At 38.9% G+C, this 17,750-nt stretch overlaps 1 protein-coding gene across 2 annotated transcripts in view; it reads right to left on the reverse strand.

Annotated features, from left to right (window-relative positions):
- Nucleotides 1-17,750, reverse strand: part of FTCDNL1 (formiminotransferase cyclodeaminase N-terminal like) — an 88,797-nt gene that overhangs the window by 69,391 nt on the left and 1,656 nt on the right. For both annotated transcript variants that reach the window (XM_024981237.2, XM_024981228.2), the window contains exon 2: nucleotides 11,898-11,966. The gene's annotated coding sequence lies outside the window, so the exon portion shown is untranslated. The remainder of the gene's footprint in view (nucleotides 1-11,897; nucleotides 11,967-17,750) is intronic.

The following is a 17,750-nucleotide window of genomic DNA, read 5'->3' on the forward strand; positions in this document are numbered from 1 at the left end:
TTCTAGAAAATCACTTCTTGTCATATGATAGTTAAAAGATCTTGCAAAATCAATTCATTTTGTGGTAAACTTGTCGAAGACTGACAGACTTTGAATTAGAAATGTTTGTCATATAAGGCACTCAGTTTTCTCATCTGGAAAATGGAGTAATTAATATTAATTAGTCATCATGTTATATGTTAATACTTGCAAAATTCTGATAATTGTGATTTATCTTTGTTCCATCGGAAAGTCTCTGTTATTTAGGTCGCAGTTCCCTTTCCTCTTGAAGCAGATAGAATGCCACAGCTGTTTCTTCAGCTATTCTGTTTTCTGTGAAGGAACACCTGGTTAGAATGTACCTAAGGAGTTATTTCTTTGTTTTTTGATAATTAAAGCACTGCCGTGGTGATGACTGACATCTGGATTCGCTTTTAAAGACTTCACTGTGTTTTTCTGGCTCCTAGGAGATTCATGAACCATAATGCATTAGATGGAAATGCGTTGATGTGCTTCATTTTGCAACAGCAATTTTTCTCTTGCTTTGTTACTTCCCCACTGCAATGAGTGAGAGCTGCCACTCTGTTACTGCTGCTAAGAGATTAAGGGAAATAAGTTGAGCTCCAGAAATTTAATATGCCATATAATGCCTGATTTATTTTGATTCTGGCTTTGACAGAATTGATGAACTCACCTGAGACTGCTTTGCAGAATCAGTATCCAGGGATTAAATTTTCTTTATAAACTGGTTCTGAAAGAATTTCTTTGAGGGACATGAAAGCCTAAGTTCTCTTAACTATTTCCAAGAGCTACAGAGAAAAACATTTGACAAAAGTATTCTAATATTATATGTAATTTCCTCAAAAGCTATATTCCTCAATCTCCAATTATAGTTCACAAAACTTTTCTGGGATATACTTTCCAGAATTATGTACTTTTATTTAAGGTGATTATAAATTACACTATTGCCTCTTCCTTGACATTCTGCTTAACCTGCTACTCAAAGGAAGCAATACTAATGATGAAATATGTATCAGTTAAGGCTCACTGTGGCAAGTAACATATGCTAATTCTTACTGAATGAGCAGAAAGGAAGTTTAACTGGCCCAATGAGGAAGTCAGAGTACTACATACTTCTGCAGCAACAAACACTAAAAGCAACTGCTGCCACTCCCACTCCCACCAAAGTGACTTCTGCCCTAGGAATTTAGCCTAACAAGCACTGCCACCCCCAAATGTCATATGCCTTTATCAGCAAATTGATTTCCAAACAGAATCTTGGCTTCCTCAAAGCTGCTAACTTCCAAATAAAAGTCTATGTAAGTGTGCTGAATGTTGAAGCCTAGGTCACATGTCTGTCCCTTTACTATGAGAGTCTGGAAATTTCGTTTTCAGAGCTTACCTTGGGGAAGCAGCACTTTAACATTAAGATTGGAAATTTCTCAAACATAAAAAATATATTCAAAATATCTTGGGAAGCTATAAAATATAAAAATAGGAGAGAATTAATATTGTTGAGAATATTTGCTAAGTGTCAGATACTTTAAATACATTATTCCCCGGGTGGCTCAGGGATAAAGAATCTGCCAGCAATACAGGAGACCTAGGTTTGATGCCTGGGTTGGGAAGATCCCAAGGAAGAGAAATGGCAATCTACTCCAGTATTCTTGCTGGGAAAATCCCATGGAAAGAGGAGTCTGGTGGAGTACAGTCCATAGGGTTGCAAAGAGTCAGACACGACTGAGCACAGAAAGTTTACATTATTTAATCCACAACAAAATAGGTATTTAAACCCTGTTTTAATAATGGGAAAACTGAAGCTCAGAGAAGTTGTTATCAGCCCAGATCATTTTGTTGGTGAAATGAAGAACATAAATTTATGTCCAAGTTTCTTTCCTTCAGTAATTTTCCCTGTCTCACAATGTATCTCTGATTTCCATTTCACAACTTCTAACTCAGATGTAGGCAGTGGTGTACTAACTGGGGCAGAGGGGAGAGAGGAAACTATCAGCTCTGAGAGCATATAATATGGGATGCATTAGCTGAAAGAAAAATTTAAAGACAATAATCAGATCAGATCAGATCAGTTGCTCAGTCGTGTTCAACAATAATAAAACCAACTAAAAATAGGTCTACTTTTTTATTACCATTGTCATTATGTGACAGCAGTTCTCAGGAATGTCAGCAATAAAATATTACTTCTTGCTGAGGTGAACCATTCCCTACTCCGTTATTCATCAGTATATACATAAGAAGACTTCAACCGAATTTGAAGTTTTTTTTAAAAGAGGAGGATGTTTAGAACTTGTCACCGAAGTGGCATAAACAGTTTCATGTTCCTAGAGTAGACCATAAAAGGGACATTTAACACATGATATATCTAAGTACCTATCTTTCAACATTATTTCAAAAAAAGATAAGTTCTAATTTTCATTTTCGGAGTATATCTCGCTCAAGTTTGGCAATGTGAGCAGGAGCTCTTTTATCTACTAGAAGCGGACTCTGATAATAAGGCAGAACCTCCTCAGCAAGTTCCTTTGGCAATAGAGGCTCTTTTGGCCAGGAGGCTATTGGTGATGAGGAGGGAGATGGATTCTAGTAATTTATACAGTAGACTAGGAAGGAGTATCTCTTCAAAATATCAGGACAAAGATACTGCTTAGATGAATCCCCAGGTATAGAGAACTTGAGATCTTAAAGAATTACACTATCCCATCACCAAGTCTTATACATTCCACACTTGATCTTAGCCAAAAGGCCGAGAAGCAATATAAATTCTATCTCCTAAACATCTCTCAAATTAAGTCCTCTTTTCTCCTTGGACTGCTGCTGCCGCCTGCTAAGTCGCTTCAGTCGTGTCCGACTCTGTGCAACCCCATAGACAGCAGCCTACCAGGCTCCCCTGTCCTCGGGATTCTCCAGGCAAGAACACTGGAGTGGGTTGCCATTTCCTTCTCCAATGCATGAAAGTGAAAAGTGAAAGTGAAGTCGCTCAGTTGTGTCCGACTCTAGCAACCCCATGGACTGCAGCCCACCAGGCTCCTCCGTCCATGGGATTTTCCAGGCAAGAGTACTGGAGTGGGGTGCCATTGCCTTCTCCGCTCCTTGGACTATTCAGATCCAAATACTATACAGCCTAGACTACTGTAACATTCTGCTAGCTGGTCTTCCTTCCTGTCATTAGTCTCAGCCAATTCCGATTTATTACCCACATAACTGTCAGCATGATCCATCTGCATGAATGAGATAATGACAGATCCTTGTTTGAAACCTTATACTGAATTTCATGTCCTTCATGCTTCCTTTTTTGCAAGACTCAGACATTTCCTCAGCATGCAGCCCTTCTCTGCTTCTTTAACTCAATCACTATGGTATAGCTAATCTGAACTACATGCACACCAAATGTGTTATGATCTCTTAGGCCTTTCTGCTATTCCATATATTGCTAGTCAAGATCCTAACTCTTATCTGTTGTCCTCTGATAAGTCTTCTCTCCTTCCCAAACTCAAACTGTATTAAGTACTCCACACTCCATACTCCATCCCACAGTATGAGAGGTTTACTTTCAAAACAGAACTTAAATTACAGAAAAGTAACTGCTTCCCTGGTGGCTCAGCTGGTAAAGAATCCACTTGCAATGCGGGAGACCTGGGCTTCCCTGGATTGGGAAGATCCCCTGGGGAAGGGAAAGGCTACGCACTCGAGTATTCTGGCCTGGAGAATACCATGGACTATAGTCCATGGGGTCACAAAGAGTTGGAAACAACTGAGCGACCTTCACTTTCAACTGCCTTCTGATCTGGCTTCTACTACTCTGTACTTTTTTTTTTTCCTTAAGGCAGTGGCCATGTCTTTTATCTTTGCCACTCCAGCATTCAGTGCGATTCTTGGTATAGATATTATATACTCAACGAATATTTTTAAATGAATGCCAGGTTCTATATACTAGACAAGCTGTCGAGGAGGTGGTGGTCTAGTAGTAACAATAAATTAAATTCACATAACTAAACACAAGGCATATAGATGTGCCATAAGTGAGGTTTAAAAGAAATGCTTTGGTTATTTTAAGGAGAAAGTTCTCAATTCCAATTTTAGTGTGAAGTTGGGATACAAAATGGAGAAGGGTCAAGGGAGAAGAGTCATTTGAGATGAATTTTGACAAAAGGAATTTTAATACTTGGAAATGTAGCAAGTATAGGAATAGGTTAGGTCACATACTGACATATTAAAGCAGAGAGGGTAATATAAAATCATAGAGCAGTCCAACTGAGCAAGTAAGAATACTGGGGGAAAAAAGCTGGAGAAGTAGGTCAGGCTTTAAATGTTGGCTGAGAACTCAGTATTTAATTTAGAAGACAACTATAGTATAATTGGGCTTCCCAGTTAAAGGCAGTAATTAGCAGAAGAAAGACTATTAGAGCAATTGTAATAGTCCGAGTAAGGAGTAACAAGGTCCTCTTTGACAGATAATACAATATAGACAGGCAGAGTCTGGATCACTTATAAGTGGTATGATTTTGAACATGTTACTTAAACTGGCAAACCCCAAGTTTCCTCGTTTATTTCAAAAGACTGCTGTGGTTAAATTTATGTAAAGAGATTAGCACAGTGCTTGGCATGTACCAAGTGTTTGAATTAATCAGTGATATTTCAGCAGGAACTGATAAAAATTCAACTCAAATCAGCATAAGAAATTAAGGGAAATTATTAAAAAGCTATTGACAAGCTCAATAGAATGGGACGAAGAGCCCAGAAATAGAACAACACAAATATAGTCAAAATATTCTTTGACAAAGGATCAAGACAATACAATGGAGAAAAGATAATCTTTTCAACAAACGGTGCCCGCACAACTGTATATCCATATATTTAAAAAATGAATTTATACACAGATCTTATACCTGACACAAAAATTAACTCAAAAGATATCATAGTCATATATGTAAAATGTAAAACAGTAAAATTCCTTGAAGATAACATACAAGAAAGTCTAGGTGACCTTGGGTTTGGCAATGACTTTTAAGAAACAGTTCATGAAAGAAAAAATTAATAAGTTGGATTTCACTAAAATTTAAAACTTCTTCATTGTGAAAGACACTATTAACAGAATGAAAGACAATCCATAGGCTGGGAGAAAATCTTTGCCAAATACATATCTGGTAAAGGATTTGTATCCAAAATGTATATAGAACTCTTACAACTCAGCAATAAGAAAAAAAAAAAACATGGCAAGTAAGCATATGGAAAGACACTCAACATATGTCATCAGAGAATTGCAAAACGAAACAATGAGATGCCATTACACGTCTATTAGAATGGCTAAAAGCCAAAACACCGACGATACCAAATGCTGGTGAGAATGTCGAGCAACAGGAATTCTCATTCACTGCTAGTAGGAATGCAAAAATAGTAGTCATTTTGGAAGACAGTTGGCAGCTTCTTACAAAACTAAACATACTCTTAGCATATGATCCATCAACCCTATATGCCTTGGTATTTACCGAAATGACTTGGAAAATTGACGTCCATGCAAAAACCTCTACACAAGTATTTATAGTAGTTTTATTCATAATTGCCAAAACTTGGAAGCAATCAAGATGTTCTTCAATAAGTAAATGGATAAAGAATCTGTGGTACAGCAATACAATGGATTAGTCAGCAATAAAAAGAAATGAGCTATTAAGCCACAAAAAAAAACATGGAGGAAACTTGAATACATATTGCTAAGTGAAAAAAGTTAATCTGAAAAGCCTACATACTAGATGATTTCAACTACATGACATACTGGAAAGGGCAAAACTATAGAGACAACAGAAAGAACAGAGATTTCCAATAGTTCTGGGGGAGGGAGGAAAGGAAGGATAAAATAACTGGAGTATAGGAGATATTTAGAGTAGTGAAACTATACAGTTTGTTACTACAATGGTGGACACATGACATATATATCTGACAAAATCCACAAATATAAGAGACAAAAGTTGAACCATAATAAAACTACAAACAAGTAATTAACACTATTGGCTCATCAATTGCAACAAATATACCATTGTAATGGAAGACGTAATTACTACCATAATAAAACTAGAGTTGTGGGGAGGGGGAATATGGGAACTCTCTACACTTTTCATTCAGTTTTTCTGTAAATATAAAACTTTTCTAAAAATTAAGTTATAAATTTAAAAATTCACTAAGCAGGGACTTTCTTGGCAAGACTCCACACTCCCAATGTAGGGGGCAAGGGTTTGAGATCCCTGGTTGGGGAAGATCCTGCATGCCATGGAGTCAAAAAAAGTAATATATATAAAATATAAATAATATATATAAAATTCATGCATTTTAATAAAATATGAAAAAGTTGTTCTTAAAAAAGGCTAGTGAGGTAATTCCCAGAAACAAAGGTGGCCCAGGACCTCAGGGACTAAAACTAAGATGTGATTCTCTTTGCTTTCTTTTGCTTTCATTCTCTGGTAAGTAAGGACTTTCTTCACATAAGAGGAATAATGACATTTCCTTTCCTCTGCAAAAAAATGCCTAGATGGATTTCGGAGGCTGGTGGCAGTGTGGGGAATCCAGAATATTAATTCAATTACAATTAAATTGAACCCTTGAAATATGGTGACTTATGTTATGTGATAGCAAACAACTGGCAAAACTGTTGCCTGCAGTAAGATAAAAATTAGCCCAATGAAATTTTTTTTTAAATTGAACTTACATCCAAGCAGTTATAGAAGTAATAACAGAGAGATCCCATATATCATTTGCTCAAGTTCCCCTAAAAATAACTAAAGGTAACATCTTGTACAACTATTCTTTGTTCTGAAGTCTATTTTACTTGATATTCATATTGCCTTTATTGCTTTAACACCCCAAAAAGATGTCCTTTCATTATGAGAGAGTCATTTCCTAGGCAACTTGATAAGAAGTCTAGGGGTCCCCAAGGAGAGAGGGGTCTGGAATTCTCAAGGAGGAAGAAAGGACAAACTTTTTTTCCTTCTATATTCTTTACGATTATATAACAATAATGTATCCTGCCTGAGGACAGTCTCTGGATTAAACCTTCTGGCTAATCCTGTTAACTTAAAATGTAAATTATGGGAGTAGCTCTGGTGAGGTCTTTCAGTCAGTTCAGTTCAGTTCAGTCGCTCAGTCCTGTCCAACTCTTTCCAACCTCATGCACGGCAGGCCTCCCTGTCCATCACCAACTCCCAGAGTTCACTCAAACTCATGTCCATCGAGTCAGTGATGCCATCGACTCGGAGAAACCCTCTTAAGTCGAGATCCAGCCATCTCATTCTCTGTCGTCCCATTTTCCTCCTGCCCCCAATCCCTCCCAGCATCAGAGTCTTTTCCAATGAGTCAACTCTTCGAGTGAGGTGGCCAAAGTACTGGAGTTTCAGCTTTAGCATCATTCCTTCCAAGGAAATCTCAGGGCTGATCTCCTTCAGAATGGACTGGTTGGATCTCCTTGCAGTCCAAGGGATTCTCAAGAGTCTTCTCCAACACCACAGTTCAAAAGCATCAATTCTTCAACGCTCAGCTTTCTTCACAGCCCAACTCTCACATCCATACATGACCACTGGAAAAACCATAGCCTTGACTAGACAGACCTTTGTTGGCAAAGTAATGTCTCTGCTTTTCAATATGCTATCTACTACTACTACTACTACTAAGTCGCTTCAGTCGTGTCTGACTCTGTGCAACCCCATGGACTGCAGCACACCAGGTTTCTCCATCTATAGGATTCTCCAGGCAAGAACACTGGAGTGGGTTGCCATTTCCTTCTCCAAATATGCTATCTAGGTTGGTCATAACTATTCTTCCAAGGAGTAAGCATCTTTTAATTTCATGGCTGCAGTCACCATCTGCAGTGATTTTGGAGCCCCCAAAAATAAAGTCTGACACTGTTTCTACTGTTTCCCCATCTATTTCCCATGAAGTGATGGGACCAGATGCCATGATCTTAGTTTTCTGAATGTTGAGATTTAAGCCAATTTTTTCACTCTCCTCTTTCACCTTCATCAAGAGGCTTTTTAGTTCCTCTTCACTTTCTGCCATAAGGGTGGTGTCATCTGCATATCTGAGGTTATTGATATTTCTCCCGGCATTCTTGATTCCAGCTTGTGTTTCTTCCAGTCCAGTGTTTCTCATGATGTACTCTGCATAGAAGTTAAATAAGCAGGGTGACAATATACAGCCTTGACGTACTCCTTTTCCTATTTGGAACCAGTCTGTTGTTCCATGTCCAGTTCTAACTGTTGCTTCCTGACCTGCATATAGGTTTCTCAAGAGGCAGGTCAAGTGCTCTGGTATTCCCATCTCTTCCAGAATTTTCCACATTTATTGTGATCCACACAGTCAAAGGCTTTGGCATAGTCAATAAAGCAGAAATAGATGTTTTTCTGGAACTCTCTTGCTTTTTCCATGATCCAGTGGATGTTGGCAATTTGATCTCTGGTTCCTCTGCCTTTTCTAAAATCAGCTTGAACATCTGGAAGTTCACGGTTCATGTACTGCTGAAGCCTGGCTTGGAGAATTTTGAGCATTACTTTACTAGCGTGTGAGATGAGTACAATTGTGCGGTAGTTTGAGCATTCTTTGGCATTGCCTTTCTTTGGGATTGGGATGAAAACTGACCTTTTCCAGTCCTGTGGCCACTCTGAGTTTTCCAAATTTGCTGGCATATTGAGTGCAGCACTTTCACAGCATCATCTTTCAGGAGTTGAAATAGCTCAACTGGAATTCCATCACCTCCACTAGCTTTGTTCGTAGTGATGCTTTCTAAGGCCCACTTGACTTCACATTCCAGGATGTCTGGGTCTAGGTGAGTGATTACACCATCATGATTATCTCGGTCGTGAGATCTTTTTTGTACAGTTCTTCTGTGTATTCCTGCCACCTCTTCTTAATATCTTCTGCTTCTGTTAGGTCCATACCATTTCTGTCGTTTATCAAGCCCATTGTTGCATGAAATGTTCCCTTGGTATCTCTAATTTTCTTGAAGAGATCTCTAGTCTTTCCCTTTCTGTCGTTTTCCTCTATTTCTTTACATTGATCACTGAAGAAGGCTTTCTTATCTCTTCTTGCTATTCTTTGGAACTCTGCATTCAGATGTGTATATCTGTCCTTTTCTCCTTTGCTTTTTGCTTCTCTTCTTTTCACAGCTATTTGTAAGGCCTCCTCAGACAGCCATTTTGCTTTTTTGCATTTCTTTTCCGTGGGGATGGTCTTGATCCCTGTCTCCTGTACAATGTCATGAACATCCGTCCATAGTTCATCAGGCACTCTATCAGATCTCGTCCCTTAAATCTATTTCTCACTTTCACTGTATAATCATAAGGTATTTGATTTAGGTCATACCTGAATGGTCTAGTGGTTTTCCTTACTTTCTTCAATTTCAGCGTGAATTTGGCAATAAGGAGTTCATGATCTGAGCCACAGTCAGCTCCTGGTCTTGTTTTTGTTGACTGTATAGAGCCCCTCAATCTTTGGCTGCAAAGAATATAATCAATCTGATTTCGGTGTTGACCATCTGGTGATGTCCATGTGTACCATCTTCTCTTGTGTTGTTGGAAGAGGGTGTTTGCTATGACCAGTGCATATAATCATTAGTACAGAGCTTAAGGAAAAACAAAGATGGTAAAGCATTTGCCTACAATGCGGGAAACCCGGGTTCAATCCCTGGGTTGGGAAGATACTCTGGAAAAGGAAATGGCAACCCACTCCAGTACTCTTGCCTGGAAAATGTCATGGACGGAGAAGCCTGGTAGGCTACAGTCCATGGGGTCACAAAGAGTTGGACATGACTGAGCAACTTCACTTCACTTAAGGAAAAACATACCTTTGAGCAAAATGAGCTGTTTTCTTGTATAATCATAAACTCTGGGCTTAAAGAAAGTTAGTCTTGAAGATGGTTGTCATAACAACTCAGAGTTTAAGAAAAAACGTCTGATGTGACTAAGCTAGGACAAAGCAATATAGAAAAAACGTTTGTCCCTTTTACCTTGAGAACCCTGGACCCCTTTTTCTTTTCCTTGAGGGCCCTGGACTCCTTATCAACCTACCTAAGAATTAGCTCTCTCAATGGTAGCTATCACTTTCCTGGGGCTGGAGATGGAGAGGCTAGAAACAGAGCCATGTGTAAGTTGGGGATTGTCCTATGCTCAGTGGGTGTCACTACCTATTGGGGCAGTATAGGGTCCCAATGCGTAGAAGCCCTGAGGATTAGGTCTGAGCTGATTTTGTTCCTTCTAAGCATAAGATCTCTCCCCTCCTGGTAACAGCACCTTTGTCTCAGAGGGAAGGAGAGCTGAAGCAAGACGGGCCAGAGTGAATACCTAGTGCTATGTAGGTCTTTAATCTCTTTCAGCAATGTTTTATAGCTTTCAGTATACAAGTTTTTACTTTATTTATTAAGTTCAGTTCAGTTCAGTTGCTCAGTCGTGTCTGACTCTTTGCGACCCCATGAATTGCAGCACGCCAGGCCTCCCTGTCCATCACCAACTCCTGGAGTTCACTCAAACTCACGTCCATCGAGTTAGTGATTCCATCCAGCCATCTCATCCTCTGTCATCCCCTTCTCCTGCCCCCAATCCCTAAATATTTTATTCTTTTTGATGCTATTATAAGTGGAATTATTTTTTTAATTTCATTTTTAGATTATTCATTGCTAGTGTAGAGCAATACAATTAATTGTTGTATATTGATCTTACATCTTGCAACCTTGCTGAACTTTATTATTTCTATTATTTTTTAGTGTATTCCTTAGGACTTTTGATATACAAGATCACATCATCTGCATGGTATTACTTCTTCCCTTCCAATATGGATGGCTTTTACCTCTTTTTCTTATCTGTCTCTGCTTAAGCCTCTAGTACAATGTTGATTGTTGTGTGTTAGTACCTCAGTCATGTCCAACTCTTTGCAATCTCATGGTCTGTAGCCCAGCAGGCTTCTCTGTCCATGGAACTCTCCAGGCAAGAATACTGGAGTGAGTAGGCATTTCCTTCTCCAGGGGATCTCCCTGACCCAGGGATGAAACCCAGGTCTCCTACACTGCAGGCAGATTATTTGCCGTCTGATCCACAAGGGAAGCACAATGTCAGTTAGAAATGGTAAAAGACATCTTTACCATGCTTGTGTTCTTAGGGGGCAAATATTCAGTCTTTCCATTAAAAATGATGTTAGTTATGGGTTTTTCATAGATGTCCTTTATCAGGTGGAAGAACCTATTGAGGTTCTATTTTGTTGAGTTCTTTCAAATGCTGTCTCTGGGTCTATTAATATGATCAAGTAATTTTTGCTTTTTATTCTATTGATATGGATTATAATGTTAATTGAACTTCTGTGACAAAGATTGAGAAATGCTGCATAGGAATGCTCTGATGTATTCAGCTTATAATGATTCAAGTGTTAATTTATATTTCCTTTTGATTTTATTACTAAGGTAAAGCAGAATAGAAATTTAATAAAGATTGTAACCTTGCTGAAAAAAAAAAATGTGAAAACAATCTTGCATTGCTGGGACAAATTCTACTTTGTCAAGGTGTTTAATTCTTTATTGTATGTTGCTGGATTTGGCTTCCAAGTATTTTGTGGAAGATTTATTATGTTTCTAACTGATATTTCCCATCCTCTTCATAGTGGGTAAAGTACAATGCATGCAAATATGGTCAGCCAAATCATTGCATTTGTGAGTTCACTGAGTGTTAAAGATAATTCTTAAGGTCCTGACATGTAGCAATTTGTATTTCGCTAAAGCTTGGATTTTGCCATGCACATGTTTAAATCATATGCTACAAGTGTCACTTAACTAGGAAGATTAGTCAAAAAATAAGCTTTCAAATTCCCAAATAGCTTTATCCTCTAATCTTGTTTTATCGGGCATTTGGCAGGCAAAATTATATGCTAGAGTTCCATACCTCATGTGAAGTTCATTCCTCTCAATGTCCAGTTTTGGTAGAAGCTTATTAAAACACACCAAAAAACACCTGTCCAAAACCAAGAAAAATTGAAAAGAATTAAAACATTTATTGGAATCTCTCAAAAAATATCAGATGGGATCCAATTCAAATCCCCAAAACAAAAAAACTTGTTAAAATCATCACCCCTCTCCCATTCCTTTCCATTAAATTCCTCACAGGAACCAATTTTAAGATTTCCAGTATCCATTCATTTTACCTTTTAGTAAAAAAATAGCACATATGTGACCCACAGCCCAAATTTGGCCTATGCATACATTTAATTTGATACATGTTTTAAAAATAAATTTAATTTGTTGTCAACATTGGTAAATTGAGAAACGATACATAAAAATCTGATATATCTGATGTCCCTTGAAAAATCTGAAAGTTTGGCTAAATGTTGCCTTCATTTTATAACTGGTGGGTGGTAAACAGTGACTGCCTCCTTCAAATATGACATGTCCTTTCAATCTGCTACTGTCTTTACCACTCCCTATTATATTACAGAGGGTCAGTTTTATTATTTATGATGTAGGCCTATCCTCTGTAGACACTGGAGTTTGTGACCTTTTAATGCTGTCATTTTCAACGTAAATTAGTTTTTCTAGGATTCCTTTCAATTTTTCAACTTTTTCTATTTATTATATTAAGTTATAAAACAAAAGTTCTGAGAGCCCAAAGGACTGCTTGAGAACTGTCAAGAGTCCAGAGATGAGCCATGGCCTTCTGGGCACTATAAGCATAATAAAATCCTTGTAGAGATCTCTATCTGTTAGAAAGGAGGGGTAAACTCAAACAACTGGTTACAGTAGCTTTGTATATGTAAGACATCTAGCGAAAAAGGAAAGTGCAGCTCTCAGAAAGAGTAAAGAGAAAGTAGGGCTGTCTGTGCCCATGATTGTTAGGAAAGTTGTTGCTGTTTATTCACTACGTTCTGACCAACTCTTTTGAGATCCCATAGACTGTTGCCTGCCAGGGTCCTCTGTGCCATAGGATTTCCTAGGCAAGAATACTGGAATGGGTTGCCATTTCCCTCTCCAGGGGATCTTCCCAACCCAGGGATTGAACCACATCTCCTGCATTGGTAGGTAGATTCTTTTTTTTTTATTTTATTTTATTTTATTTTTAAACTTTACATAATTGTATTAGTTTTGCCAAATATCAAAATGAATCCGCCACAGGTATACATGTGTTCCCCATCTTGAACCCTCCTCCCTCCCCATACCATCCCTCTGGGTCGTCCCAGTGCACTAGCCCCAAGCATCCAGTACCGTGCATCGAACCTGGACTGGTAAGTAGATTCTTGACTACTGAGCCACCTGGGAACCCCCTGTTAGAAAAGTACATGTGTGCTAAGTCACTTCAATTGTGTCCAACTCTTTGTGACCCCATGGACTGTAGCCTGCCAGGCTCCTCTATCCATGGGATTTTCCAGGCAAGAATACTGGAGTGGGTTCCCATTTCCTAGACCCAGGGTTCCAGGGATCAACTCAAGACTCTTATGTCTCCTGCAACAGCAGATAGGTTCCTTATAACTAGTACTACCTGGTTAGAAAAGTAGTGATTTACAAAATACGAAAAAAGAAGAGGGGATGGAGAAAGAAAATAGGTATTACAGTAATATTAATGGGACCTATGAGAAGGAATTACAATGTTAATGGCTTACCTTAAATGACACAATTCATACAGACATATGATGGAGAGTTATTACTTTTTCCAGAAGTGGCTCCTGTAGGGTTGTGTAAATTTTTGACTGTGGGGGGAAAATCTTGTGCTTACTTTAGTTTGTTTCTTTATTCTGCCCTTTAAATCTTTATTTGTATTTCTCATAGACTTTAATTACCATAGAGTTACTGAAACAACTGTATATTTAATGGTTACTACAATTAATATTCTTTCTAAAACATAAGAACTCCCCATCCCTATCAAGAGTGACAAGACAATTAAAAGGTCAATCTAAAAATAAGAGCAAAAAAGTCAAAATTTGCATTTGGAGAACATGAACATGTTTGGGCTTTTGGATTATATTTCAGTACCTTCAACCTAACAAGAGATAGTAACGTGATTCACAGAATAGGATGGATGCTGATGGCCAAAATATGGTTCAGTTCAGTTCAGTTCAGTCGCTCAGTCGTGTCCGACTCTTTGCGACCCCATGAATCACAGCACGCCAGACCTCCCTGTCCATCACCAACTCCCCAAGTTGACTCAGACTCATGTCCAATGAGTCAGTGATGCCATCCAGCCATCTCATCTTCTGTCGTCCCCTTCTCCTGCTCCAAATCCCTCCCAGCATCAGAGTCTTTTCCAATGAGTCAACTCTTCGCATGAGGTGGCCAAAGTATTGCAGTTTCAGCTTTAGCCTCAGTCTGTTCAAGAACACCCAGGACTGATCTCCTTTAGAATGGACTAGTTGGATCTCCTTGCAGTCCAAGGGACTCTCAAGAGTCTTCTCCAACACCACAGTTCAAAAGCATCAATTCTTCAATGCTCAACTTTCTTCACAGTCCAACTCTCACATCCATACATGACCACTGGAAAAACCATAGCCTTGACTAGATGGACCTTTGTTGGCAAAGTAATGTCTCTGCTTTTGAATATGCTATCTAGGTTGGTCATAACTGTCCTTCCAAGGAGTAAGCGTCTTTTAATTTCATGGCTGCAGTCACCATCTGCAGTGATTTTGGAGCCCCCCAAAATAAAGCCTGACACTGTTTCCACTGTTTCCCTATCTAATTCCCATGAAGTGATAGGACCAGATGCCATGATCTTCGTTTTCTGAATGTTGAGTTTTAAGCCAACTTTTTCATTCTGCTCTTTCACCTTCATCAAGAGGCTTTTTAGTTCCTCTTCACTTTCTGCCGTAAGGGTGGTGTCATCTGCATATCTGAGGTTATTGATATTTCTCCCGGCATTCTTGATTCCAGCTTGTGCTTCTTCCAGTCCAGCGTTTCTCATGATGTACTCTGCATAGAAGTTAAATAAGCAGGGTGACAATATACAGCCTTGACGTGCTCCTTTTCCTATTTGGAACCAGTCTGTTGTTCCATGTCCAGTTCTAACTGTTGCTTCCTGACCTGCATATAGGTTTCTCAAGAAGCAGGTCAGGTGCTCTGGTATTCCCATCTTTTGAAGAATTTTCCACAGTTTATTGTGATCCACACAGTCAAAGGCTTTGACATAGTCAATAAAGCAGAGATGGATGTTTTTCTGGAACTCTCTTGCTTTTTCCATGATCCAGTGGATGTTGGCAATTTGATCTCTGGTTCTTCTGCCTTTTCTAAAACCAGCTTGAAATATGGTTGTATACTCATTATTATATAATTAGCCTCTGCTTCATTTTAGCAAGCAATAGATAGATTTATTTAGTAATAATAAATACTTTTGATTGGTCACACTATTATGATGTCTTGTGGAACTCAATAATTTAGAGTAGGCTAGCATATTACACTGCTATGAAGTTACTTACATGTGGAAGTATATATGAAAATTACATTTTATCATTTGCTCATTTGTGCTATTTCAAGGCTTTTAATACTTGATATATAGAGTAAAGAAAACAGTATGTGTGCTCAAGCATACACATATATAGACTCAGAACAGTTAATATATGAAATGACTAGTTCAATCCCTGGTCTATAGTATGCCTCAATAAGTGTTGGCTGTAATATTTTAAATTCTCACTAATATTCTCTCCCACAAGATTTTTTAGAGTTCCTTGCCTCACAAGCACTTGAGTTTAGAATACTGGACTCTCCCTTCCCTTCTCTGTCTTTAGCATACATTTGGCCAAACCTTATTCATACATAGAGCTTTCCTGGTGGCTCAGTAGTAAAGAATCCACCTGCCAACGCAAGAGACTCCGGTTCGATCCCTGAGTCAGGAAGATCACCTGAAGAAGAAAATGGCAAACAACCCCAGGATTCTTGTCTGGAAAATCCCATGGGCAGAGGAGGCTGGTAGGTTACAGTCAGTGGTGTCCCAAAGAGTTGGACACAACTTAGTGACTAAACAACAATAGCAATTTATTTATACACAACTGGCCACAGATTAATATATCCCCATGGAAAAGAAATGCAAAAAAGCAAAATGGCTGTCTGAGGAGGCCTTACAAATAGCTATAAAAAGAAGAGAAGTGAAAAGCAAAGGAGAAAAGAAAAGATATAAGCATCTGAATGCAGAGTTAAAAAGAATAGCAAGAAGAGATAACAAAGCCTTCCTCAGCGATCAATGCAAAGAAATAGAGGAAAACAACAGAATGGGAAAGACTAGAGATCTCTTCAAGAAAATTAGAGATACCAAGGGAACATTTCATGCAAAAATGGGCTCAATAAAGGACAGAAATGGTATGGACCTAACAGAAGCAGAAGATGTTAAGAAGAGGTGGCAAGAATACACAGAAGAACTGTACAAAAAAGATCTTCACGACCCAGATAATCAGGATGGTGTGATCACTCATCTAGACCCAGACATCCTGGAATGTGAAGTCAAGTGGGCCTTAGAAAGCATCACTACGAACAAAGCTAGTGGAGGTGATGGAATTCCAGTTGAGCTATTTCAACTCCTGAAAGATGATGCTGTGAAAGTGCTGCACTCAATATGCCAGCAAATTTGGAAAACTCAGAGTGGCCACAGGACTGGAAAAGGTCAGTTTTCATTCCAATCCCAAAGAAAGGCAATGCCAAAGAATGCTCAAACTACTGCACAATTGCACTCATCTCACACACTACTAAGTAATGCTCAAAATTCTCCAAGCCAGGCTTCAGCAATATGTGAACCGTGAACTTCCAGATGTTCAAGCTGATTTTAGAAAAGGCAGAGGAACCAGAGACCAAATTGCCAACATCCACTGGATCATGGAAAAAGCAAGAGAGTTCCAGAAAAACATCCATTTCTGCTTTATTGACTATGTCAAAGCCTTTGACTGTGTGGATCACAATAAACTGTGGAAAATTCTTCAAAAGATGGGAATACCAGAGCACCTGACCTGCTTCTTGAGAAACCTATATGCAGGTCAGGAAGCAACAGTTAGAACTGGACATGGAACAACAGACTGGTTCCAAATAGGAAAAGGAGCACGTCAAGGCTGTATATTGTCACCCTGCTTATTTAACTTCTATGCAGAGTACATCATGAGAAACGCTGGACTGGAAGAAGCACAAGCTGGAATCAAGAATGCCGGGAGAAATATCAATAACCTCAGATATGCAGATGACACCACCCTTATGGCAGAAAGTGAAGAGGAACTAAAAAGCCTCTTGATGAAGGTGAAAGAGCAGAATGAAAAAGTTGGCTTAAAACTCAACATTCAGAAAACGAAGATCATGGCATCTGGTCCTATCACTTCATGGGAATTAGATAGGGAAACAGTGGAAACAGTGTCAGACTTTATTTTGGGGGGCTCCAAAATCACTGCAGATGGTGACTGCAGCCATGAAATTAAAAGACGCTTACTCCTTGGAAGGAAAGTTATGACCAACCTAGATAGCATATTCAAAAGCAGAGACATTACTTTGCCAACAAAGGTCCATCTAATCAAGGCTATGGTTTTTTCAGTAGTCATGTATGGATGTGAGAGTTGGACTGTGAAGAAAGTTGAGCATTGAAGAATTGATGCTTTTGAACTGTGGTGTTGGAGAAGACTCTTGAGAATCCCTTGGACTGCAAGGAGATCCAACTAGTCCATCCTAAAGATCAGTCCTGGGTGTTCTTTGGAAGGAATGATGCTAAAGCTGAAACTCAAGTACTTTGGCCACCTCATGCGAAGAGTTGACTCATTGGAAAAGACTCTGATGCTGGGAGGGATTGGGG

The sequence above is a fragment of the Bos taurus genome, chromosome 2, assembly GCF_002263795.3.
Source record: "Bos taurus isolate L1 Dominette 01449 registration number 42190680 breed Hereford chromosome 2, ARS-UCD2.0, whole genome shotgun sequence".
Taxonomy (NCBI): Eukaryota; Metazoa; Chordata; class Mammalia; order Artiodactyla; family Bovidae; genus Bos; species Bos taurus.